The sequence below is a fragment of the Phyllobates terribilis genome, unplaced genomic scaffold (genome assembly GCF_046119375.1).
Source record: "Phyllobates terribilis strain yellow unplaced genomic scaffold, ASM4611937v1 Scaffold_1__5_contigs__length_1240528914, whole genome shotgun sequence".
Lineage (NCBI taxonomy): Eukaryota > Metazoa > Chordata > Amphibia > Anura > Dendrobatidae > Phyllobates > Phyllobates terribilis.
In genome coordinates this window covers 826601051-826627306 of record NW_027362761.1, presented here as the reverse complement: position 1 = coordinate 826627306, position 26256 = coordinate 826601051, and positions in this window count along the sequence as shown.

Here is a 26256-nt window from a genome sequence, read left to right as displayed (position 1 = left end):
GCAGTATTTCTGAAGACACCACCTTGGAGGTCTTGGCCTTCAACTTCTCTCTTAGTTCCCTGTAATCATTTTTAAGGACCTTCCATCTCCTTTTAACTTTGTCATTGGTACCGATGTGTACCATGTCTGCTGGGTTTTCCCCAGCCCCACCCAGCAATCTGTCTATCCGATCCTTAATATGTCAAACCCGAGCACCCGGCAGACAACACACTGTTCGGCATTCACGGTCTCAGTGGCAGATGACCCTGTCTATCCGCCTAATTATAGAGTCCCCTATCACCAACATCTGTCTGGCCTTTGCTGCTCTCTTATTTCCCTCCTTCCTACAGCAGTTGTCTTCCTGGTTGAAAGAGCAACGTCCTGCTGCAGTGATCCCAATCCTGGGCAAGAATTCCTAATATCAGCCAAACAGGCATATTTACTAGGTTGTGCCAGATCAGGACTGGGCTTCCTGGCACTTTTCCCCCTACCCCTTCTTCTAACTTTCACCCAAGTATCTACTTCTGGGTCCTGATCTTCCCCACCTCCACCCTCCTCCATATCACTGGCTCCAGCCAGCGCAAGCTCAGTGATCTCTAAACTCCTCTCCAGGTTTGCAATGCTAGTGTTTCTAGTTGGACATTTAGATCCAGTATCTGGGCTTCCAAACATATAACTCGCTGACATCGATCTCAGACATATTCACCCTCAAACGGCTGTTGAAGGCATGCATACATCTCACAAGACGCACACCTGATAACATTGCCCATGGAGCACATATTAAATGGGGATAAACAATACAGGTAAAATCAGAAAAACGAAATAGAAGGCTAGTAAGGAAAGCACCAAACTATGCTCTGGTGTTAAACTATGTTATTGTGTTTAACTATGATGCAGAAATTTTCCTGAGCATTTCTGCATCTCCTTGTCAGAAAAACACATGCGTTTTTTCCATGCGTTTTTGACGCGTATTTGACGCGTTTTTGCATGCGTATTTGCCATTCGTTTTTCCAATGCATTGTATAGGCAAATAAGCATGCAGAAACGCACAAGAATTGGTCATGTCCGTATTTTTTCTGCGAGTAAAATCTGCGCAGAAAAAATCCTGACCATGTGCACAGAACTTGCAGAATGTCATAGGAAGTCATGGGATAAGGTATGCAATGCGTTTCTGGAGCGTTTACGCGCTGCAAATATGCACCAAAAACGCATCGTGGGCACACAGCCTTAGTTTTGGACTTGTAGTACTTGCAATCAGCCCAGCACAGGTGATCCTGTTAGCAGATTCTAAAACAAATAGTTCTGCACACACACAGCTGGTCACATGGACCAGTCAAACTACTCCCCCCTCCCCTTTCTTTTTCTCTACCTTATTCAGGAGTAACCCACCACCAAGACAAACAGACAACGTTTCATCAGTTACACCAGTCTAACAATAAAAAACAGAAAATCACATTGTATCACTGTTAAATAATTAAACAGCATTTTTTTTGCATGAAATAAGTATTTTATCACCTACCAACCAGCAAGAATTCTGGATCTTACAGAACTGTTAGTTTTTCTTCATGAAGCCCTCCTACTCTGCACTCATTACCTGTATTAATTGAACCTGTTTAAACATGTTACCTGTATAAAAGACACCTGTCCACACACTCAATCCTCTCCACCATGGCCAAGACCAAACAACAGTCTAAGGACACCAGGGACAACATTGTAGACCTGCACAAGGCTGGAACAATAGGCAAACAGCTTGGTGAGAAGGCAACAACTGTTGGCACTGAGAAGGCAACAACTGTTGGCACAATTATAAAATGGAAGAATGACAAGATGACTGTCAATAGTGATGAGCGAGCATACTCGCAAGTACTCGCCCGAGAATCTCAGTACTCAAGATGCTCGGAGATTGCCGAGTACGTATGAGATGCTCGGGCGAATGCTCGGGTCCCCTCCCTGCATGTTTGGTGCTCTTTAGAGCACCAATCAACATGCAGGGATTGCCATGTTGGTTGTGGCATTACAGTGATTGGCTGGCCGCACAACGTCATTAGCTCTATATCAGACCTGGCGCGCCTGTGCTCGTCACAGTCACTCAGGAATCAGGCAGAGTAGGGAGAGGTGCTGCTGAGCTACGAAGAGATTTGGTTGTGTATTAGGTAGTGTAGGGAGAAAACACGTACATTACACATATTCATCTCAACAAACAGTCCTTCCTAGGACTAATCCATCTGCAGAGATATCAGCCAGGCAGTGTATATAGTCAGGTAGTGTAAATAGCAGACTGCAGTGCATATAACACAAAAGGCTCCATACCAGTTCTGCCTTCTGCTGCTGTTAGATATTTCTAGAAATAAACCCAGGTCTCAGGGGCCGGGAATAATTTTTTTTGGATCGTAATTCTAATTATTTGCTTCAAAAGCAATCCAGAGAACACCGTTTTTCTGTGCCATTTGCTTGTTGGCACTTCAAAATACAGCCAGGTCCTTTCCATATTACAGCGCTAAAAATCCAGCTATTTAAAACTGTGTTTTCTCCGTCACACGGATCACATATACGTTTTCAGAAAATACTGCCATTTCTGGCCTCCATTCAATTTTTTTTTCCCTGTGCCAGCGAAGTTTTTGACACTGGTTTGCTGTTCAAAATAGTTACCTACGGGCCAGGTATTTAAAACTATGTTTTCTCCGTCACACGGATCACATTTACGTTTTCAGAAAATACTGCCATTTCTGACCTCCATTAAAAATTTGTTTCAGTGTGTCAGTGAAGCAATTGACACCAGATTGCTGTTCAAAATAGTTACCTTCAGGCCAGGTATTTAAAACCGTGTTTTCTCTGTCACACGGATCACATATAAGTTTTCAGAAAATCTTGCCTTTTCTGACCTCCATTAAAAATTTGTTTCAGTGTGTCAGTGAAGCAATTGACACCAGATTGCTGTTCAAAATAGTTACCTACAGGCCAGATACTTAAAACTGTGGTTTGTCTCTCACACGGATCACATATAAGTTCGCTCCAAATTCAGTCATTTGTAGTGAGCGTGGAAGATATTGTCCTCCATTTAAAATGGGCAAGGCACGTAGCAAGGGACGGGGAACTGGACGTGATGGTGATGGTGCATGCAATGGCCGAGGACAAGGCCGTGGGCAAGCTGAAATTGTGCCACAACAAACACCCACATCTTCTCTCCCGACCTTCCTGTCCCAATTCCCAGGGTACCGCAGCACACCACTATTGAACCCAGAGCAGTATCAAAAGGTTCTTGGTTTGATAGCGGATAATACTTCCAGTCACTTAGCCACCATCAACACCACCACCCTGTCTTCCACACGGTCAAGTCTCAGTAGCCGTGAGTCTGGACTGCATATTCCTCACCCTGATCCTCCTTCCTCCCACCATGCCGAGTGCCCGGAGACAACTGATCCCACACTTGGACACTCTGAAGAGCTGTTCACCTTTCCATTTGTAGATTCGAGCTTCTCGCACGGTCCACTTGAGGCGAGGCAATAGGAGATAGCATGTAGCGATGCCCAATTATTTGATCAGCCACGGTCACATGAAGGCGACTGTAGCATCGGCGTCTCTGCCCCGTTCTAGGCAGAGACGCCGTCCCTCTCACCTCCCCGCTCCTGGCGCGGCGTCCTCCAGCGCTGCTCTCCCCGCTGCTTCCGGCGCGCGCTCCTTCCCCGGCAGTGTGCTTAGGGCGCGCGCGCGCGCGCTCCCCCTCTCTTAAAGGGACCGCGCGCGCCGTCCTAAGGAGTCCCCGGCCAATTGCCGGAGGACCTCCCATATAAAGGGCACCTCCTCCAAAATGGAGGTGCCCGAGCAATGTTGTTTGCACCTGTGTCTCACCTGTGCTTCAGCCCTCAGGTCCCGTTGCCAGTTACCTGCCAGTTACCTGCCAGATTCCTGCCAGCTTGCTGCCTTTGTCCTGCCTGATATCCAGTCACCTGCCTGCTAGCCTGAGGTCCGACGGTCTGCCTTCCAACTCCTGTCAGTCTGTCTATGGACCAGCTTGCCCGCTCACCTGGGAGCGCACACCTGTTACCTGCCTGCTAGCCTACCTGGAGGCTCCGCCGTCACGTGCTGTGACCATCTGCCTTTCCAGAGACTCCTGCCCGCTCACCTGGGAGCGCACACCTGTTACCTGCCTGCTAGCCTACCTGGAGGCTCCGCCGTCACGTGCTGTGACCATCTGCCTTTCCAGAGACTCCTGCCCGCTAACCTGGGAGCGCCCACCTGTTACCTGCCTGCTAGCCTACCTGGAGGCTTCGCCGTCACGTGCTGTGACCACCTACCATTCCAGAGACTCTCGCTTGCTCACCTGGGAGCACACATCTACCATCTGCCTGCTAGCCTACCCGGAGGCTCTGCCATCACAGGTCGTACCTACCCTTTACCCAGAGACTGCCCCGGTCACTTGCCGTAACTCCCTGCCCGTTCATCCAGAGACTGCCCCGGTCACTTGCCGTAACTCCCTGCCCGTTCATCCAGAGACTGCCCCGGTCACTTGCCGTGACCTCCTGCCCGTTCTTCCAGAGACTGCCCCGGTCACTTGCCGTGACCTCCAGCCCGTCCACTCAGAGACTGTCCCAGTCACCTGCTGTGACTGCCTGCCCGTCATCCCTGATTGCCACCCGCTCCCTTACAAGGACCGCCCCCTTGTATAGTAGCTCAGAGGTTCCGCCTCCCAGACCCGTTACAGTTTGCTCGGGCCATGGAACCCGGTGGCACCCAAGCTCCCTCGCTCTCGGACCTGTGTCATGAACTGTCCCGCCAGAGGTCCCAACAGGAGTCCATCCTGGGTCACCTGCGGAATGTCAATTCTCGCCTGGACACTCTGACTGCTCTGCCAGCAACCTCCGCCAGCGCCATGATTCGCAATCCGACAGCTCCGCTGTCCACCAACACTATGGTATCCTACCCCGGACCCCGGCTTTCTGCACCTCCTCGCTTCGGAGGCGACTCCGCTCAGGCTCGGGGCTTCATAAATCAGTGCACCCTGCACTTTGAACTCCTGTCCCACCAGTTTAACTCCGACCGGGCCAAAATTGCCTTCATCATGTCCCATCTCACCGGAGAGGCTCTGGCCTGGCTAAATCCTCTATGGGAGAGAGGAGACCCCCTGGTGTCCAACTTGCCTGCCTTTCTCACGGCCTTCCGGAAAGTCTTCGACGACCCGGACGGAAGACCTCATCCGCATCGTCACTGCTACGCCTCCGTCAGGGAAGCCTCACCGTGGGCCAATATGCCATACGGTTCCGTACCCTTGCCTCGGAGCTGGCCTGGGATAATGACGCTCTGGTTTCAGTCTTCTGGGAGGGTCTGTCCGGCCGTATTAAAGATGAACTTGCCGGTCGGGACATTCCTACCACCCTCGATGACCTGATAGCTCTTGCCACCCGGATTGACCTGCGGTTCCAGGAGCGTGCCAAAGAGGTCACCCGTGAGAGGAGGTTTCCACGCCTAGCTCCTACTTTTCAGCAACCCGTCACTCCCTCCGTCTCTCCTGAGCCTATGCAGGTCGACCAGACCAAGATGGTCGGTTCTCGCCAAGAATCTCGCCGAGCCGAGGGAAGCTGTTTCTATTGTGGCAGTAAGAAGCACTTCATCCGTTCCTGCCCGGAAAAGCCGGGAAACGCCAGTGTCTAGGACCACTCGGAGAGGTCGTCCTAGACAAAAGTAAGTCCTCTCCGTCTCTGACCTTACCGGTCTCTATTGCTTGGGGAGAAAACCGTCTCTTCGAACTCGCCCATCTGGATTCTGGAGCTGCTGGAAACCTCATCGCCCAGTCTCTGGTAGAGAGATACCATATTCCCACCAAGTCCCTGGCGGAGCCATTGTCAGTTGCTTCCGTGGATTGAAGACTTCTCTCGGAGACCATCCTGCTCGTCACCGAACCTATAACCCTACAGGTGGGAATGCTGCACTCTGAGGAGATCTCATTCCATGTGCTGTCCGGACTTTCTCACTCCTTGTTGCTAGGTCTACCTTGGCTCCAGACACATGAACCCGTATTGAACTGGCGGTCCGGTGAAGTACGCCGATGGGGTCCTGACTGCCATAGGACCTGCCTGGTTCCGGTCCGTCCACTTCGCCCTCAGCCTACTCCAGCTAACTTACCTGGTCTCCCGGCTCCCTACTGGCCCTATGCGGACGTCTTCGGTAAGAAGGAAGCTGAGATGTTGCCGCCCCATAGGCCATACGATTGCCCGATCGACCTGGTGCCTGGCACCACTCCTCCCCGTGGGCGTATCTACCCGTTATCTGCAGCCGAGACCCGAGCCATGTCTGAGTACATTGAAGAGAATCTGGCTAGGGGATTTATCCGAAAATCTACCTCCCCGGCTGGAGCCGGATTCTTCTTTGTCAAAAAGAAAGACGGCTCGCTACGTCCCTGTATTGACTACAGAGGACTCAATCTCATTACGGTAAAAAACAAATATCCCCTGCCACTCATCTCCGAATTGTTTGACCGGCTCAAGAGCGCCAGGATCTTCTCCAAGCTGGATCTTCGAGGAGCGTATAATCTGGTCCGTATCCGTCAAGGAGACGAGTGGAAGACGGCATTCAATACCCGGGACGGTCACTACGAGTACCTTGTGATGCCCTTCGGTCTCTGTAATGCTCCCGCGGTCTTTCAGGAACTAGTCAATGACATCTTCCGTGACCTCCTGTACTCCTGCGTAGTGGTATACCTGGACGCTATCTTGGTCTTCTCTCCGGATCTCCCCACACACCGGAGGGATGTTCGTCAGGTCCTGCTTAGGCTTCGGCAGAACCACCTTTACGCCAAATACGAGAAGTGCCTCTTCGATCAGACCTCCCTTCCGTTCTTGGGCTATGTCATCTCCCAAACAGGTCTGCAAATGGGTCCCGAGAAGCTCTCTTCCGTTCTAAAATGGCCTCGTCCTGAAGGTTTGAAGGCGATACAGCGATTCCTGGGCTTCGCTAATTATTATCGTCTTTTCATCCCACACTTCTCGTCTCGGACTGCTCCCATATCTGCACTTACCCGTAAGGGGGCTAACCCCAGGATATGGTCGCCTGAAGCCGAGGAGGCCTTCCTTTCCCTAAAGAAAGCCTTCGCCTCTGCTCCCGTCCTGCACCGTCCAGACTGTAATAAACAATTTTACCTGGAGGTTGATGCTTCCTCCTCCGGAGCCGGAGCGGTGCTCACCCAGAAGTCTTCTACCGGGAGAATGGTAACGTGCGGCTTCTTCTCCAAAATCTTCTCCTCGTCGGAGCGCAACTACTCCATTGGAGACCGGGAATTGCTAGCCATCAAATTGGCACTAGGAGAGTGGCGCTATCTGCTTGAAGGGGCTCTCTACCCGGTAATTATCTACACGGATCCTAAAAACCTGGCATATCTCCAAAATGCCCAGAGGCTCAATCCTCGCCAGGCCCGGTGGTCGTTGTTTTTTGCCCGCTTCGACTTCACTCTTCATTTCCGTCCGGCGGACAAGAACGTCAAAGCTGATGCCTTGTCTCGGTCTTTCCTGTCCTCCGATCAAGAGGAGGAACCTACGCACATCATCGACTCCTCCAAGGTGATGAATGTGGCTCCCTTGGATCTAACTCGTCTTCCACCCGGTAAGACGTTCATAGCTGTGCCAGATCGGGAGAGGGTTCTTCGCTGGGGACATTCTTCTAAACTAGCTGGCCATGCTGGCCAAAAAAAGACCTTTCAACTTATTGCCCGGCATTACTGGTGGCCTACCCTACGTAAGGACGTGGTAGACTTCGTCGCGGCCTGTTCATCCTGTGCTCATAACAAAGTTCCCCGACATCTACCTGCCGGCCATCTCCTGCCCCTTCCCGTACCTGCTGCTCCTTGGCAACACATCGCTATGGACTTTATCACCGACCTTCCAGTTTCTGCCGGTTGTACCGTCATTTGGGTTGTCGCTGACCGTTTTTCTAAGATGGCCCACTTCATTCCCCTGCCTGGTCTTCCGTCTGCACCCGAGTTGGCTAAAGACTTTATCCGCCACATCTTCCGTCTCCATGGTCTGCCCCTCCACATCGTGTCGGATCGTGGGGTTCAGTTCACCTCTCGTTTCTGGAGAGCCACTTGTAAGCTGCTGGACATTACCCTGGATTTCTCCTCCGCTTACCACCCTCAGTCCAATGGTCAAGTGGAGCGGATCAATCAGATCTTGTCCAGCTACCTCCGGCACTTCGTGGATGCTCACCACTCGGACTGGGTGGATCTTCTACCGTGGGCCGAGTTCTCTTATAACAACCATGAGAGCGAGTCCTCTTCCAAATCCCCGTTCTTTATAGTTGGTGGCCAACATCCCCGGATTCCACTTCCTGTCTCCGTTTCTGTGGACAACCCTGCTGCGGAGTCTCTTGTCAGCGAATTTTCTACTATTTGGGAGAGCACCAGGTCCGCTCTTCTTCTCTCCTCTGAGCGGATGAAGAGATATGCTGATAAGAGACGTCTGGATCCGCCCCAATTCCGTCCGGGAGACAAGGTTTGGCTCTCATCCAAACATGTGCGGCTCAAAATACCCTCCTACAAGTTGGGCCCTCGATTCATCGGCCCCTTCGAAGTCCTCAGGCAAATTAACCCTGTGGCCTACAAATTAAAACTCCCGGCCACCCTACGGATCCCCAACTCCTTCCACGTATCTCTCCTTAAACCCGTTGTCTTTAACTCTTTTTCCAAAAATCCAGGTGCCCCTCCTGCTCCGGTTTCCGCTGATGACATCTTTGAGGTAGAGATTATTCTGGCCTCCAAGAGGGTAAGAGGAAAAACCTTTTTTCTGGTAGATTGGAAGGGGTTTGGTCCTGAGGAGAGAACTTGGGAACCCAGGGAGAACATCAACGCCCCGCTTCTCCTTGAAAAATTTCTTTCTGGCCTAAAAAAGAGGGGGCCTAAAGGGGGGGGTACTGCAGCATCGGCGTCTCTGCCCCGTTTTAGGCAGAGACGCCGTCCCTCTCACCTCCCCGCTCCTGGCGCGGCGTCCTCCAGCGCTGCTCTCCCCGCTGCTTCCGGCGCGTGCTCCTTCCCCGGCAGTGTGCTTAGGGCGCGCGCGCGCTCCCCCTCTCTTAAAGGGACCGCGCGCGCCGTCCTAAGGAGTCCCCGGCCAATTGCCGCCCCCTTGTATAGTAGCTCAGAGGTTCCGCCTCCCAGACCTGTTACAGCGACCGTGGGATAAAGTCACAAGAGGTGGACGATGATGAGACACAATTGCCAGAAAGTCAGGAGGAGGACCAGGGTGCGGAAGTGGAAGACGAGGTGGTGGATGATATGGTAACTGACCCAACCTGGCAGGAGTACATGCAGAGTGAGGAGAGCAGCACACAGGGAGAGGGAGGCAGAGCACCCCAACAGGCAGGAAGAAACAGTGTTGTGGCCAAGACAGAAGGCAGGCAACCGTTCCCCATAACACCAACACGAAGGAAGTTGCCAGTACAACTGTTAGGTCTTCCCGAGTCTGGTTCTTTTAAAAGATTTTGCTGATAACCCCCAAAAAGGCCAATTGCACCATATGCCAGGCCAGCATCAGCAGGGGTGGCAAAACGACCAGCCTGACCACCACCAGCATGATCAGGCACATGACAGCAAGGCACCCGACTTTGTGGGCCGAACCCCAGGATTCAGGAACAGTGTCTGCAGGTGGCACCATTGCTTCTTCCACTGTTGTCATGCAAGCCAATCCCCTGTCCATGGTGCATGCGAAGATGCCTCCTACCCTTCACCTGTCGTTGCACACTCTCAGGTGGCAGCATTAGAAAGCACGTCCATGTCCTTGTCCCAGCGCAGCATTCAGTTGTCCATACCCCAGTCCTGGGAACGCAAGCGCCAATACGCAGCCATCGCCCCACAGGCCACACTACTAAATTCTCACATTTCACGACTGCTTGCACTCAAAATGTTGCCTTTTAGGCTCGTGGAGACCGAAGCATTCCGCAACCTGATGGTGGCGGCCGTCCCTCGGTATTCGGTCCTCAGCTGCCACTATTTCTCCCATTGTGCCGTCCCCGCATTACACAAGCACGTGTCCCAAAACATTAGCCGTGCCCTCAACAACACAGTTACGGGAAAGTCTACCTAACCACGGACACAAAGACAAGTGCTTATGGGCAGGGAAGGTACATCTCACTGACGGCAAACTGGGTTAACATAGTGGAAGCATGGAACCAGTCGGACCTTGAGACAGAACACGTCCTCCCAACACCAAGGATTGTGGGCTCTAGGTCAATCAGGGTTGCCCCCACGGTCTACAGCTCCTGCACCTCGTCCTCTTCAGCCTCCATCTCCGAAATGACCTCTTCAGTCACAAGCTGGAAGCACTGCAGCACTGCCTCGGCCAAGCGGCAACAGTTTGTGCTGAAGCTAATATGCTTAGGTGACAAACCACACAATGCTGAAGAGTTGTGGACAGCTCTGAAAGAGCAGGCAGATCTGTGGCTCACACCGCTGAACCTACAGCCAGGCATGGTCGTGTGTGACAATAGCTGGAACCTGGTGGCGGCTCTGAGGCGAAGCGAGCTCACACACGTACCATGCCTGGCCCATGTGCTTAACCTCATGATTCAGTGATTTCTCAAATCCTACCTGGAGCTGCCGGATCTGTTTGTTAAAATATGCTGCCTGTGTACCCACTTTAGAAAGTCACCTACAGCTTTCGCCATCCTTGCTGTGTCTCAGCAGCATTTGCACCTTCCTGCCCACTGACTGGTTTGTGATGTCCCCACGTGTTCGAACTCTACACTGCAGATGTTGGGAAGGATTTGTGAGCAGAAGGGGACAGTTGTTGAGTAATAGCATCACAAGGGCGTCGGTATTCAATTCAGACTCCAAACATAAGACCTCAGGAGTGGACATGGATGTCAGACCTATGTACCATCCTCCAAAACTTTGAGGACTCCACCAAGATAGTGAACGGTGAGGATGTCATAATTAGTGTCACAATCTCGCTTCTCTGTCTTCTGAAACACTCTCTGCTCACAATCAAAGAGGATACATTGCAGGCGGAGCACGATGAGATGGAGTAAGGAACTATGCAGGTTGATTACACACAGCCCAGCCTCATCTCATCCTAACGTGGATTGGAGGACAATGAGGAAGAGGAGGAGGAAGAACAGGAGCTGGTTTCATGTGCTATAGACGGTACTACCTGCACAGCTGTCATACCGACTGTTATGCGTGGATGGCCGGAGGAGAGAGAGGATGAGGAGAAGAGGAGGAGAGCATGGACAGTCATCCTCTTGGTGAGGACACGGAAGTCTTGTCTGTTAGTAGTCTGGCACGTATGGCTGAGTTTATGTTATGCTGCCTTTCCCATGACCCTCACTTTCTCAAAATTTTGGGTGACAGTCATTACTGGTTGGTGACACTTCTAGACCCACGCTACAAGGAGAACTTTATATCTCTTATTGCTGAGGCGGACAGGTCTACAAAAATGGGGCGGTATCAGAAGGCCCTTGTTCCGGAACTATTAAAAAAATTCCCATCTGATAACGCTGGTGGCAGAGGGCACACTTCGTTGGACAACCAAGGAGTACAGGCGAGAGAGACACAACTTCAATCCAGCAGAGGCAGGCGAACACTGTCAAAGTTCTGGGAGAATTTTCTCAGCCCCTCCCATCGCACAAGCCCTGGGGCGCGGGGTACTCTCACAAGGAGTGCAAAGTTTGGGAAGATGCTGAGGGAGTACCTTGCCGACCGTACCAACGTCCTCCGTGATTCCTCTGTGCCTTATAATTATTGGGTATCCAAGCTGGATACGTGGAATGAACTGGCTTTCTATGCCTTGGAGGTCCTGGCCTGCCCTGCCGACAGCGTTTTATCAGAGCGGGTTTTTAGTGCCACTGATGGAATTATAACTGATAAGCGCATCCGCCTGTCAACTGAAAATACTGACAGGCTGACTCTTATAAAAATGAACAAGGGTTGGATTGGGCCAGACTTCTCAACACCACCGAATGATAGCAGGGTAACATAAACTCAAATCCAGTGTCTTTTCTTGGGAGGTGTATTCCCATGCACCTTTTCACACCCAGACATGGGTATACTCTTCCTGATTTTGGCTATTTGCTCTTGTCCTCCTCCTTCTCCTCATCCTCCACCCCCATATCACCAGGGTGACCGTGGTCCATGATGCAACACCCACATAATTTTTTAAAGGGTGTTTATGATGCCTGTAAAAAAAAATTATACAGTATGTTCAGGTATACCCCCTAGGGGTAAATGTTTGTCAGCCCATACCCTTAGTGCATATTCATTACAAGTATAGGAGGCCTGTTCCTTTCTAATGGGAACATTTTTTTATGAGGCCCTCCTCCACTTCTCTTCCAACGGGCATTGGAGTGCCTCCCAATTTTTGTCAACCCTTGCATTCACTGCCTAGGCAAACACAATGGAAGACCCACTTCCTAATAATGGGAACATTGTTTTCAGGAGGCCCTCTGACCTCCACGTCTCTTCCAAGGGGCATTTGAGTGCCTCCTAATTTTTGGCAACCCTTGCATTCACTGCATAGGCTAACACAATGGGAGACTCACTTCCTAATAATGGGAACATTGTTTTCAGGAGGCCCTCTGACCTCCACGTCTCTTCCAAGGGGCATTGGAGTTCCTCCAAATTTTTGGCAACCCTTGCATTCACTGCATAGGCAAACACAATAGAGGATCCACTTCCTAATAATGGGAACATTGTATTCAGGAGGCCCTCTGACTTCCACGTCGCTTCCAAGGGGCATTGTAGTGCCTCCAAATTTTTGGCAACCCTTGCTTTCACTGCATAGGCAAACACAATGGGAGACCCACTTCCTAATAATGGGAACATTTTATTTCAGGAGGCAATCCTCTAAATCTCTTCAAAGGGGTATTGGGGTGCATCCAAATTTTCAAAGGGGTATTGGGGCGTGTCAAAATGTTGAGCAGCCCTGCCACTCACTGCATATGCAATAACAGTATAGGAGACCCACTCTTTAGCAATGGGAACAGCAAAGCATAGCCGGCTGCTGGCTCTCTAAGAATAGTGAGGGCCGACTGCTGGCTCTTTAAGAATAGTAAAGGCCGCCTGACGGCCCTATAAAAATAGGTTTTGTGACTTTCAGAGTCCCTCCTTCATAAATGAGACAGCATATGTCTGATCATATCTCACACACCACATGGCCAGATAATGTTGTAAAATGTTGAAATAACATTTCCTGGTGAATGCATTTGTCAAGGTTAAAAGCAATACCAAAGTCCAAAAATGGATCAAAAATGCTGTGTGTGAACATAGCCTATGGTGTGGAGGAGTATTTTTGTTTTTGATTATTTATTTTGCCTTATATACAAGTAATTACCCTGAAAATGATATTCCTTAACCCCTTTACAACCCAAGGTGGTTTGCACGTTAATGACCAGGCCACTTTTTACAATTCTGACCACTGTCACTTTATGAGGTAATTTCTCTGGAACGGATTCCCCTGATTCTGAGATTGTTTTTTCATGAAATATTTTACTTCATGACTGTGGTAAAATTTCTTTGATATCACTTGCGTTTATTTGTTAAAAAAACGGAAATTTGGTGAAAATTTTGAAAATTTTGTTATTTTCAAAATTTGAATTTTTATGCCCTTAAATCAGAGAGATATGTCACACAAAATTGTTAATAAATAACATTTCCCACATGTCTACTTTACATCAGCACAATTTTGGAACCAAAATTTTTTTTTCTTAGGGAGCTGTAAGGGTTAAATTTGACCAGCGATTTCTCATTTTTCCAACAAAATTTACAAAACCATTTTTTTATGGACCACATCATATTTGAAGTCACTTTGAGGGGTCTTTATGACAGAAAATACCCAAAAGTGACACCATTCTAAAAACTGCACCCCTCAAGGTACTCAAAACCACATTCAAGAACTGTATTAACCCTTCAGGTGCTTCACCGGAATTTTTTGAATGTGGAAGAAAAAAATTAACATTTAACTTTTTTACAAAAATGATATTTTAGACCCATTTTTTTTTATTTTCACAGGGGTAATAGGAAAAAATGGGCACAAAATTTGTTGTGCAATTTCCCCTGGTCATGCCGATACCCCATATGTGGGGAAAAACCTCTGTTTGGGTGCACAGCAGGGTTCGGAAAGGAAGGAGCGCCATTTGACTTTTTGAATGTAAAATTTGCTTGAATAATTAGCCCATGATGTGCCTAAACAGTGGAAACCCCCCACAAGTGACACCATTTTGGAAACTAGACCACTAAGGGAACTTATCTAGATGTGTGGTGAGCCCCTTGAACCCCCAGGAGCTTCACAGAAGTCTATAACATTCAGCCATAAAAATAAAATTTTCACATTTTTCCCACAAAAATGTTTTTCAGCCCCCAATTTTGCATTTTCATAAGGGTAACAGGAGAAATTGCACAATGCAGTTTGTTGTGCAATTTCTCCTGAGTAAGCAGATGGAAACTAGACCCCTCAGGGAACTTATGTAGATGTGTGGTGAGCACCCTGAAGTCCCAAGTGCTTTAAAGACGTTTATAACATGGAGCCGTGAAAATAAAAAATCAAACTTTTTCCACAAAAATTATGTTTTAGCCCCAATTTTTTTATTTTCACAAGGGTAAGAGGAGAAAATGGACCCCAAAAACTTTTGTGCAATTTCTCTTAAGTACGCCAATATCCCATATGTCGGGAAAATACAGTGTTTCCCTTAATGCTATAGGTCTTCGTTCAGACTAGCCGAGGACTAAGGCAGGTCTGTTCGCTAGGAACAGGCAGCCCGCTACATCGTAGGGATTCAGCTTAGCCTTACTGTAGGGACAGCTTTCCCCTATCTTTCCTTAGTGCATGTTGCAGATCATAACAGTAAGTCCAGCTCAAAAAACTAAAAGGAAAGAAATTCGGGGATCAGTATGGTTTCCGTCCAGGATTTAGCTCAACGCCTGCAAGGATTGTCTCTGGAGGTGGCCAAGCTTCAGCAACACGTGAGTAGCTGTCCTGGAGCGTATTTTTGTTGAACCGAAGGTAGGACTGCCTGATGTTTTTTATGGTAAACAGCAAGATTTTTTTCCTTTAAAAATGCTTGTTTGTTATATTTTTGTTTGAGACAAAGGTCCTCTGGGAATGAATCACAGCGCATTGGTTTTATTTTGTCACTTTTGCGCAATGAACCACAGGGGTGGGCTTTTTCTCTCCTACCTAATGATCCATGTTAAAGGTCTGTAGAAATTTTTTTTTCTGCTATGGGTCTATTATATCATGATCCTGAACGAGTCTCATCTGCTGAGGCAGAACTCAGGCGTCTGAATAAAGGGTCAGGTGATGTTGAAAATTATTGCACACACTTCAGGAGATGGGCTTCTGAAGTCTTATGGAATGATCCTGTGCTGAAATGTTTATTTTTTGCTGGTCTGAGTGAAAGGGGTTAAGGATTTGCTAATTGCATTCCCCGCACCTGAGACTCTGCAGGATGACATGCACTTAGCTGTTCATGTGGACAGGAGACTGATGTCTAGGGTGAATGAGGTAAAGACTTCTGTAATGTCAGGTCCTAGTCCCCAGAAAATCTGCTCTGACGGCGGAGAACCGATAGAGGTGGGGGCGAAGTCGTTCTCCTCTCAGGAAAGAGACCGGAGGTTCGCCGAGGGATTGTGTCTTTATTGTGGTAAAGCGGACCATTTGATTAAGTATTGTGAGCTTCGTTTAAGTAAAGAAAAAAAAAAAAGGTCAGTTACGCCCGTATAGCTGGTTTACGCTCTGCAAGAGTATTTCTTTCTGGGAGTACTACTTTGCAGGGAGATTTGATTGAATTTCAGGTATTTGTGGATTGTGGTTCAACACTTAATGTGATTGATAAAGGGTTTTTGGAAAACCTTAAATTGAAATCCAAACCTTTGTCATCACCTATTTCTGTGATTGCAATTGATAACACTCCCTTGTAATGTATTACTCATAAGGTTGGTGCATTTCCCCTCACTATCAATGGAGTTCACCAAGAAATTTTGGACTTGGTTGTTTTATATAATTAACCCTCTTCAGTCGTTTTAGATTTGCCTTGGTTAAAACTGCACAATGCTTTACTGGACTGGTCTACTATTGTGATTAAGTCTTGGAGTCTGAAGTGCTATGATAAATGTTGTAATGGTCGCATTGTGGCTGTGGAAAAAAGGGAATTACCTGTACCTATTCAAGATTTTTGGAGGGTTTTTCAGAGGAGGAGTCGCAAGTTTTACCTCCTCATAGGGATTATGATTGCGCCATTGAGTTTTTTCCTGGAGCTACTCTTCCCAAGAGTCGCTTGTTTAATCTGACTATCCCTGAAAGAAAGGCCTTGGAGGAGTACATACAGATTAGCCTGTCTGCTGGTCACATTAGACCTTCTAAGTCGCCTGTGGCAGTTGGATTTTTCTTTATTAAAAAACAGGATGGGGGTTTACATCCATGTCTGGATTTTCGTGAAATTAATAAGATTACCGTATGCAATTCCTACCCATTGCCGTTAATTCCTGACTTGTTTAACCAGTTGGTGGGGGCCAAGTGGTTCTCTAAAATTGATCTCCGGGGGGCATACAATTTGTTACGAGTGAAGGAGGGTGATGAATGGAAAGCTGCTTTTAACACTCCAGTAGGTCATTTTGAGAATCTGCTAATACTTTTGGTCTTACCAATGCACTTGCATTTTTTCAGAACCTTATTAAAGACATCCTGAGACCTTTGATTGATAAGAATGTGGTTGTGTATTTGGATGACATTTTGATTTATTCACCAGATTTAGAGTTCCATTGGCAGAGTGTACGAGAAGTTTTTGTGTTATTGAGTGATAATTCACTCTTTGCTAAGCTGGATAAATGTGAGTTTGCTGTGCCGAAAGTTTTTTCGGCTACATTGTCTCTAGCGAGGGCTTTGAGATGGACCCGGTGAAGGTTCAGGCTGTGCAGGAATGGCCTAGGCCTATTGGTTTGAAATCTATAAAGAGATTTTTGGGTTTTGCCAATTATTACAGGAAATTCATTAAGAATTTTTCTATAATTGTTAAGCCTCTGACCGATCTCACCAGGAAAGGTGCAAATACGGCCCAGTGGACTACTAAGGCCATTGAAGCGTTTGAGTATCTCAAAGAGAGGTTCAGTTCTGCCCCTATCCTTATGCAGCCTGATGAGACCAAGCCTTTTTTGGTCGAAGTCGATGCTTCATCGGTGGGGGTCGAAGCAGTTTTGTCTCAGGAGAACAAGGGTGGAGTACATCCTTGTGCCTTCTTTTCGAAAAAATTTTCAGAAACCGAACTGAATTATGATGTTGGAAATCGGGAGTTGCTGGCTATTAAACTCGCGTTTGAACATTGGCGTCATTTTTTGGAAGGCGCTAAATTTCCAATTCAAGTTTTCACAGATCATAAGAATTTGATCTATCTGAATGATGTCAAGCGCTTGAATGCCCGTCAAGCTAGGAGGGCACTTTCTTTTTCTCGGTTTCATTTTTCTGTTTCCTATATCCCTGGTACTAAGAACGTTAAAGCCAATGCTTTATCTTACATCATCTCTCCTACGGTCGGTGCCGAGGAGGAGGAGAGAAATTTACAGAAAGGCGTTGTGGTGGCGGCATTGGACTCCGTTTTGGAGAATGGGATTCTGAAAGCCCAAGATGATGCTCCATCTAACACTCCCCATGGGAGGTTGTTCGTGCCTAGAGCCTTTAGGAGAGATTTGTTTGTGGAGTGTCATGAGTCTTGGTTGGCAGGTCATCCAGGAATTTCGGAGACTAAGAGACTTATCAGTCGCAGTGTTTGGTGGCCTGGATGGCAGAAGGAAGTCATCAAGTGGGTGCATCAGTGTACTGTGTGTGCTAGGTCAAAGGCTTCACATACTTCTGCTGCGGGGTTGCTTTGCCCTCTGGAGGCTCCTAGTGCACCTTGGACGCATTTGGCAATGGATTTTAATACTGATCTTCCTGTGTTCGAGGGTTTTACTGTCATTTGGGTGGTCGTGAACCGTTTTAGTAAGATGTGTCATTTGGTTCCATTCAATAAGTTGCCCTGCGCCAAGACACTCACTTATCCGTTTGTTAAGGAGATTGTCAAGCTCCATGGCGTTCCCACGGATATTGTTTCTGATAGAGGACCTCAGTTTGTGTCTCGCTTTTGGCGTGCTTTTTGTGACTGGTTGGAAGTCCATATGTCATTTTCGTCTGGTTATCATCCTGAATCTAATGGACAGACTGATAGAAAGAACAAGGATGTTGAACAGTTTTTGGGTTGTTTTGTGGCGAACAATCAAGAGGTGTGGTCTGATTTTCTGCCTCTCGCAGAATTTGCTCTTAACAATCATACATCCTCCTCTGCTGGGTGTTCTCCTTTTTTTGTTGTACTAGGAGACATCTGTCTTTTGGTTCATTCTCCAAATTGGGGTCGGAGGTGCCGGAGGAGGAGAATTTTTCAAGTGATTTGGAGAGAGTTTGGACTAATGTACGTTGCAACTTTCAAGAGGCTAACAAAAAGTCCAAGAAGTATTTTGACTGGAAATGTAAGGAGGTTTTGTTTACTGTGGGTAACATGGTTTGGTTGTCCTCGAAGAACCTGCGATTGAGGATTCCCTCTAAAATACTGGGTATTAAGTTTGTGGGTCCATTGAAAGTGCTTCAGGTTGTTAGCCCGTCTGCTGTTAGGTTGGATGTCCCTACTCCCTGGAAGATTAATCCTGTGTTTCATGTTTCCTTGTTGAAAAAGGCTGATGTATCTGATAGGGACGCCGCTGTCATAGTTCCTCCTGTGGTGGAAGATGGCGAATATGAAATTTCTCGTATCTTGAATTCTAGATGGCATAGAGGGAGAGTATCTTGTCTCCTGGAAAAGTTTCGGTCCCGAAGACAACTCCTGGGTAAGGACAGATGATGTCTCTGCTCCTAGGCTTGTTAAAGCTTTCCACAGGAGGTTTCCGGAAAGACCTGGGCCTTGAGGATCCAGAGGATCCTCAAAAAAGAGGGGATACTGTTAGAACCCTCCTGTTTTTTTTTTCCATCTTGTGTTTTGTGGTCACGTGACCATCTGCCTTTATATTCCAGTTCTGCCCTTCTGGCAGTGCTGGACTTCAGTGTTTGACTGTTTCTCTAGCCTGGTGCTTCGACGCCTTACTCTGTCAGTTCGCTTGGTTCTTCTGGGACCTGTTGTACCTTTTTGTCAGTTTGTCTTTTTGCGTTCTGCAACAACTTCTCTGTTTAGGAGGTGTAACGGGTCTGGGAGGCGGAACCTCTGGGCTACTATACAAGGGAGCGGTCCTTGTAAGGGAGCGGGTGGCGACCAGGCAGGCAGTCACAGCAGGTGACCGGGACAGTCTCTGGGTGTACGGGCAGGAGGTCACGGCAAGTGATCAGGGCAGTCTCTGGAAGAACGGGCTGGAGGTCACGGCAAGTGACCGGGGCAGTCTCTGGAAGAACGGGCTGGAGGTCACGGCAAGTGACCGGGGCAGTCTCTAGGTAAAGGGTAGGTACGACCTGTGATGGCTGAAACTCCAGGTAGGCTAGCAAGGCAGATGGAGGATGTGTGCTCCCAGGTGAGCAAGCGAGAGTCTCTGGAATAGCAGGTGGTCACAGCACGTGACGGCGGAGCCTCCAGGTAGGCAAGCAGGCAGGTAGCGGAGAAGCGCTCCCAGGTGAGCGGGCAAGAGTCTGGAATAACTGGTGGTCACAGCACGTGACACCGGAGCCTCCGGGCAGGCAAGCAGGCAGGTAGCGGAGAAGCGCTCCCAGGTGAGCGGGCAAGAGTCTGGAATAGCTGGTGGTCACAGCACGTGACAGCGGAGCCTCCGGGCAGGCAAGCAGGCAGGTAGCGGAGAAGCGCTCCCAGGTGAGCGGGCAAGCTGGTCCATAGACAGACTGACCGGAGTTGTAAGGCAGACCGTCGGACCTCAGGCAAGCAGGCAGGTAGCTGATGTGCGCTCCCAGGTGAGCGGGCAAGTTGGTCCTTAGACAGACTGACCGGAGTTGTAAGGCAGACCGTCGGACCTCAGGCAGGCAGGCAGGTAACAGGAAATCAGGCAGGATTAGGACAGCAAGCTGGCAGGAATCTGGCAGGTAACTGGCAGGTAACTGGCAACGGGACCTGAGGGCTGAAGCAGAGTAGAACGGTGCAACAACATTGCTCGGGCACCTCCATTTTGGAGGAGGTGCCTTATATATGGTAAAGTCCTCCGGCCATTGGCCGGGGACTCCTTAGGACGGCGCGCGCGGCCCCTTTAAGAGGGAGGGAGGGCGCGCGCGCGCGCCCTAAGCACAGTGGCCGGGAAGGAGCGCACGCTGCCAGCAGAGCGGGAGAGGGATGCCGGGCACAGAGCAGAGCGGTGAGGGGAACAGCGTCCCTGCCTAGCAGAGGGCAGGGACGCCGGCACTACAGTACCCCCCCCTTTAGGCCCCCCCTTTTTTAGGCCAGATAGAAATTTAGCTAGGATGAGAGGGGCATGGATGTTCTCCCGGGGCTCCCACGTTCTCTCCTCAGGACCAAACCCCTTCCAATCTACCAGAAAAAAGGTCTTTCCTCTTACCCTTTTGGTGGCAAGAATGTTCTCTACCTCAAACTCGTCCTCAGCAGAAACCGGAGCAGGAGGCGTACCTGTAGACTTGGAAAAAGAGTTAAGCACCACGGGTTTGAGGAGAGATACATGGAAGGAGTTAGGGATCCGTAAGTTGGCCGGGAGTTTCAATTTATAGGCCACCGGGTTGATCTGACTGATGACCTCCAGAGGACCGATGAACCGAGGCCCTAACTTGTAAGAAGGTATCTTGAGTCGAACATATTTAGATGAGAGCCAGACTTTATCTCCTGGACGAAATTGTGGAGGATCCAGGCGTTTTTTGTCAGCGTGTCTTTTCATACGCTCGGATGACAGAAGGAGTGCGGACCGGGTACTCTCCCATATGGAGGAAAATTTGCTAACGAGAGATTCCGCAGCCGGGTTGTCCACAGAGGTGGAGACAGGAAAAGGAATCCGAGGATGCTGACCAAAGACTACAAAAAACGGGGATTTGGAGGAGGATTCGCTCTCGTGATTATTAGAAGAGAACTCGGCCCATGGCAGGAGATCCACCCAGTCAGAATGGTGGGCATTAACGAAGTGCCGGAGGTAACTGGTCAGGTTCTGATTGATCCGCTCCACTTGACCATTGGACTGTGGGTGGTAAGCGGAAGAGAAGTCCAGGGTGACGTCTAGTAGTTTACAAGTGGCTCTCCAGAAACGTGAGGTGAACTGTACCCCACGATCCGACACGATGTGGAGGGGCAGGCCATGAAGACGGAAGATGTGGCGGATAAAGTCTTTAGCCAGCTCAGGTGCAGACGGAAGGCCTGGCAGGGGAATAAAGTGAGCCATCTTGGAAAAGCGGTCAGCGACCACCCAAATGACCGTACAACCGGCAGAGACGGGGAGATCAGTTATAAAGTCCATTGCTATATGCTGCCAGGGGGCAGCAGGTACAGGAAGCGGAAGGAGGCGTCCGGCTGGCAGATGTCTCGGGACTTTGTTGCGGGCGCAGGACACACAGGCAGAAACAAAGTCTATTATGTCCTTGTGCAGGGTAGGCCACCAATAGTGCCGGGCAATAAGCTGGAGGGTCTTTTTCTGACCGGCGTGGCCAGCTAGTTTAGACGAATGGCCCCAGTGTAGGATCTTCTCCCGATCAGGTACTGAAACAAACGTCTTACCGGGAGGGAGACGATTTAGACTCACGGGAGCCACCTGCATTACTCTGGCGAGATCGATGATATGTTTAGGTTCTTCCTCGAGATCGGACACCAGAAAGGATCGGGACAAGGCGTCTGCTTTGACGTTTTTGTCTGCCGGGCGAAAATGAAGAACAAAATCAAAGCGAGCAAAAAACAAGGACCACCGGGCTTGGCGCAGGTTAAGTCTCTGGGCATGCTGGAGGTAAGCCAAGTTCTTGTGGTCAGTGTAAATTATTACCGGATGAAGAGCCCCCTCGAGTAGGTAACGCCACTCCTCCAACGCCAGCTTGATGGCCAATAACTCTCGGTCTCCTATGGAATAGTTGCGCTCAGAAGAGGAGAAGAGTTTGGAGAAGAAGCCACAAGTTACCATTCTCCCGGAAGATGATTTTTGAGTAAGTACCGCTCCGGCTCCAGAGGAGGAGGCGTCAGCTTCCAGGAAGAACTGCTTGTTGCCGTCCGGGCGATGCAGCACCGGGGCGGAAGAGAAGGCCTGTTTTAGGGAAAGAAAGGCCTCCTCTGCTTCGGGCGGCCACTCTTTGGGATTAGTACCCTTACGGGTGAGCGCGGAAATTGGGGCAGTCCGGGAAGAGAAGTGCGGGATGAAGAGGCGGTAATAGTTGGCGAAGCCCAGGAACCGTTGAATAGCCTTCAACCCCTCTGGTCGGGGCCATTTCTCGATGGCAGACAGTTTCTCAGGATCCATTTGTAGGCCGGTCTGAGAGATAATGTAGCCCAGAAACGGAAGCGAGGTCTGCTCAAAGAGGCACTTCTCATATTTAGCGTAGAGATGGTTCTGCCTGAGCCTGAGCAGGACCTGACGAACATCCCTCCGGTGAGTCTGGAGATCCGGAGAGAAGACCAAGATGTCGTCCAGGTACACCACTACGCAGGAGTAGAGAAGGTCCCGGAAGATGTCATTGACCATCTCTTGAAAGACGGCAGGAGTGTTACAGAGGCCAAAGGGCATTACCAGATATTCATAGTGGCCGTCCCGGGTGTTGAATGCCGTCTTCCATTCATCCCCCTGACGGATACGAACCAGGTTGTACGCCCCACGGAGGTCCAGTTTGGTGAAGATTCTAGCCCCCCTCAGACGATCAAATAACTCCGGAATGAGCGGAAGGGGATACTTATTCTTCACCGTGATCTGGTTAAGGCCTCTATAGTCTATACAGGGACGGAGAGAGCCGTCCTTCTTTTTGACGAAAAAGAAGCCTGCTCCCGCCGGGGAGGTAGATTTCCGGAAGAATCCCCTGGCCAGATTCTCCTCAATATATTCGGACATCGACCGGGTCTCAGCAGCGGATAATGGATAAATACGCCCACGGGGAGGAGAAGTACCAGGTAACAGGTCGATAGGGCAGTCGTATGGTCTATGAGGGGGTAGTGTCTCTGCCTCCTTTTTATTAAAGACATCAGCATAAGACCAATAAGGAATCGGAAGTCCAGGTAGATTAGCTAGGGTAGGAGAAGGACGGACGGGATGAACGGGAACCAGACAGGTCTTATGGCAGCCCTGTCCCCAGCAAAGGACTTCTCCGGTCTGCCAGTCAAGAACGGGTGCATGTTTCTGGAGCCAAGGTAGGCCTAGCAAGAGGGCGTGAGAGAGTCCAGGCAGAACATGGAAGGAGATACTTTCAGAATGCAGCATTCCCACCTGCAGAGTAATGGATTCGGTGATGAGTTGGATGGGGCGTGGTAAGAGCCCCCCATCCACGGCAGCAACAGACAAGGGTACAGCCAGAGGTTTGGTGGGGATGCGGTATTTCTCTACCAGGAACTGTGAAATAAGATTCCCGGCTGCTCCAGAGTCCAGTTGGGCTAGTTCGAAATAACGGTTCTCCCCGTAGACGATTGAAACTGACAACAGCAGGGATAGAGAGGATTTATTCTTGTCTGGGTGGACCTCTCTGAGCGAACCTAGACACAGGCGTTTCCCGACCTCTCCGGGCAGGCACGGATCCGGTACTCCTTACTGCCACAGTAGAAGCAGGTCCCCTCGGCACGGCGTAAGTCCTGACGGGTCTTGACCATCTTGGTCTGGTCGACCTGCATAGGCTCAGGAGGGTGTACCTGGTTAGAGACAGAAGGAGTGACGGGTTTCTGAAAAGTAGGAGCTAGACGTGGTAACCTCCTCTCACGGGTGACCTCTCTGGCACGCTCCTGGAACCGTAGGTCAATCCGGGTGGCAAGAGTTATTAAGTCATCGAGAGTGGTAGGAATGTCCCGACCGGCAAGTTCATCTTTAATACGGCCGGACAGACCCTCCCAGAAGACGGAAACCAGAGCGTCGTTATCCCAGGCCAGCTACGAGGCAAGGGTACGGAACCGTATGGCATATTGGCCCACGGTGAGACTTTCCTGACGGAGGCGTAGCAACGATGATGCGGATGAGGTCTTCCGTCCGGGTTCGTCGAAGACTTTCCGGAAAGCCGTGAGAAAAGCAGGCAAGTTGGACACCAGGGGGTCTCCTCTCTCCCATAGAGGATTTAGCCAGGCCAGGGCCTCCCCGGTGAGATGGGACATGATGAATGCAATTTTGGCTCGGTCGGAGTTAAACTGGTGGGACAATAGTTCAAAGTGCAGGGTGCACTGATTTATGAAGCCCCGAGCCTGGGCTGAGTCGCCTCCGAAGCGAGGAGGTGCAGAAAGCCGAGGTCCGGAGTAGGATATCATGGTGTTAGTGGACAGCGGAGCTGCCGGATTGCGAGACATGGCACTGGCGGAGGTTGTTGGTGGAGCAGTCAGAGTGTCCAGGCGAGTATTGACATTCCGCAGGTGACCCAGGATGGACTCCTGTTGGGACCTTTGACGGGACAGTTCATGACACAGGTCCGAAAGCGAGGGAGCTTGGGTGCCACCGGGTTCCATGGCCCGAGCAAACTGTAACGGGTCTGGGAGGCGGAACCTCTGGGCTACTATACAAGGGAGCGGTCCTTGTAAGGGAGCGGGTGGCGACCAGGCAGGCAGTCACAGCAGGTGACCGGGACAGTCTCTGGGTGTACGGGCAGGAGGTCACGGCAAGTGATCAGGGCAGTCTCTGGAAGAACGGGCTGGAGGTCACGGCAAGTGACCGGGGCAGTCTCTGGAAGAACGGGCTGGAGGTCACGGCAAGTGACCGGGGCAGTCTCTAGGTAAAGGGTAGGTACGACCTGTGATGGCTGAACCTCCAGGTAGGCTAGCAAGGCAGATGGAGGATGTGTGCTCCCAGGTGAGCAAGCGAGAGTCTCTGGAATAGCAGGTGGTCACAGCACGTGACGGCGGAGCCTCCAGGTAGGCAAGCAGGCAGGTAGTGGAGAAGCGCTCCCAGGTGAGCGGGCAAGAGTCTGGAATAACTGGTGGTCACAGCACGTGACAGCGGAGCCTCCGGGCAGGCAAGCAGGCAGGTAGCGGAGAAGTGCTCCCAGGTGAGCGGGCAAGAGTCTGGAATAGCTGGTGGTCACAGCACGTGACAGCGGAGCCTCCGGGCAGGCAAGCAGGCAGGTAGCGGAGAAGCGCTCCCAGGTGAGCGGGCAAGCTGGTCCATAGACAGACTGACCGGAGTTGTAAGGCAGACCGTCGGACCTCAGGCAAGCAGGCAGGTAGCTGATGTGCGCTCCCAGGTGAGCGGGCAAGTTGGTCCTTAGACAGACTGACCGGAGTTGTAAGGCAGACCGTCGGACCTCAGGCAGGCAGGCAGGTAACAGGAAATCAGGCAGGATTAGGACAGCAAGCTGGCAGGAATCTGGCAGGTAACTGGCAGGTAACTGGCAACGGGACCTGAGGGCTGAAGCAGAGTAGAACGGTGCAACAACATTGCTCGGGCACCTCCATTTTGGAGGAGGTGCCTTATATATGGTAAAGTCCTCCGGCCATTGGCCGGGGACTCCTTAGGACGGCGCGCGCGGCCCCTTTAAGAGGGAGGGAGGGCGCGCGCGCGCGCCCTAAGCACAGTGGCCGGGAAGGAGCGCGCGCTGCCAGCAGAGCGGGAGAGGGACGCCGGGCACGGAGCAGAGCGGTGAGGGGAACAGCGTCCCTGCCTAGCAGAGGGCAGGGACGCCGGCACTACAGGAGGTAACCCATTTTTGTCCCAGTCCTTAGTTCTTTCAGGGTCCCCTTCCTTAATGCTATAGGTCTTCGTTCAGACTAGCCGAGGACTTAGGCGGGTCTGTTCGCTAGGAACAGGCAGCCCGCTACATCGTAGGGATTCAGCTTAGTCTTACTGCAGGGACAGCTTTCCCCTATCTTTCCTTAGTACATGTTGCAGATCATAACAGTGACTTTTTGAACGCAAAATCGTCTGGAATCGAGTGCGGATGCCATGTCGCGTTTGGAGAGCCCCTGATGTGCCTAAATAGTGGAAACCCCCCACAAGTGACCTCATTTTGTAAACTACAAACTGAACATTTTGAACCCAGAGGTACGACACAGAATTTGATATCATTAGGTCATCATATTGAATAACTTGTCATTAGTCTTGAGCGCAAATGCTCGTTACTTGAGTTTTCATCGGGTACTCAGGTATGCACCATGTATCAAGGGTGCTCGAGTGACATGCTCGAGTCCCTGCCTGCATGTTTCATGGTTATTAGACACCCAAAACCAACATGCGTGGATCGCTCTTGCATGGAA